The sequence below is a fragment of the Bombina bombina genome, chromosome 4 (genome assembly GCF_027579735.1).
Source record: "Bombina bombina isolate aBomBom1 chromosome 4, aBomBom1.pri, whole genome shotgun sequence".
Classification (NCBI taxonomy): domain Eukaryota; kingdom Metazoa; phylum Chordata; class Amphibia; order Anura; family Bombinatoridae; genus Bombina; species Bombina bombina.
The window spans coordinates 404,048,342-404,049,724 of record NC_069502.1 but is presented as its reverse complement, the minus strand read 5'-3'; positions in this window follow the sequence as shown (position 1 = coordinate 404,049,724).

Genomic DNA, 1,383 nt, shown 5'->3' with positions numbered 1-1,383 from the left:
GCTTAAAAAGATGTTTGTTCAGCAAGGTTACCTTCTACAACCAATTTCATGCATTGTTCCTGTCACTACGGCAGCGTGTTTCTGGTTCGAAGAACTAGAAAAGTCGCTCAATAAAGAATCTTCGTATGAGGAGGTTATGGACAGAGTTCAAGCACTTACATTGGCTAACTCTTTTATTCTAGATGCCGCTTTGCAATTAGCTAGATTAGCGGCGAAAAATTCAGGGTTTGCTATCGTGGCGCGCAGAGCGCTTTGGCTAAAGTCTTGGTCAGCGGATGTGTCTTCCAAGACAAAATTGCTTAACATCCCTTTCAAGGGTAAAACACTGTTTGGTCCTGATTTGAAAGAGATTATTTCAGACATCACCGGGGGAAAGGGCCACGCCCTTCCTCAGGATAGGTCTTTTAAGGCTAAAAATAAGCCTAATTTTCGTCCCTTTCGCAGAAACGGACCAGCCTCTACTTCTACATCCTCTAAGCAAGAGTGTAATACTTCTCAACCCAAACCAGCCTGGAGACCGATGCAAGGCTGGAACAAGGGTAAGCAGGCCAAGAAGCCTGCCACTGCTACCAAAACAGCATGAAGGGATGGCCCTCGATCCGGGACCGGATCTGGTGGGGGGCAGACTTTCTCTCTTTGCTCAGGCCTGGGCAAGAGATGTTTAGGATCCTTGGGCACTAGAGATAGTTTCTCAAGGTTATCTCCTGGAATTCAAGGAACTACCCCCAAGGGGAAGGTTCCACAGGTCTCAATTATCTTCAAACCAAATAAAAAGACAGGCATTCTTACATTGTGTAGAAGACCTGTTAAAGATGGGAATAATTCATCCAGTTCCAATAGGAGAACAAGGGATGGGGTTTTACTCCAACCTGTTCATAGTTCCCAAAAAAGAGGGAACATTCAGACCAATTTTAGATCTCAAGATCCTAAACAAATTTCTCAGGGTTCCATCGTTCAAAATGGAAACCATTCGAACGATCCTTCCTACCATCCAGGAAGGTCAATTTATGACCACGGTGGATTTAAAGGATGCATACCTACATATTCCTATCCACAAGGAACATCATCAGTTCCTAAGGTTCGCTTTTCTGGACAAGCATTACCAGTTTGTGGCACTTCCATTCGGATTAGCCACTGCTCCGAGAATTTTCACAAAGGTAATAGGGTCCCTTCTAGCGGTTCTAAGACCAAGGGGCATTGCAGTAGTACCGTACTTGGACGACATCCTGATTCAAGCGTCGTCTCTGTCAAAAGCAAAGGCTCATACGGACATCGTCCTAGCCTTTCTCAGATCTCACGGATGGAAAGTGAACATAGAAAAAAGTTCTCTTTCCCCGTCAACAAGAGTTCCCTTCTTGGGAACAATAATAGACTCCTTAGAAA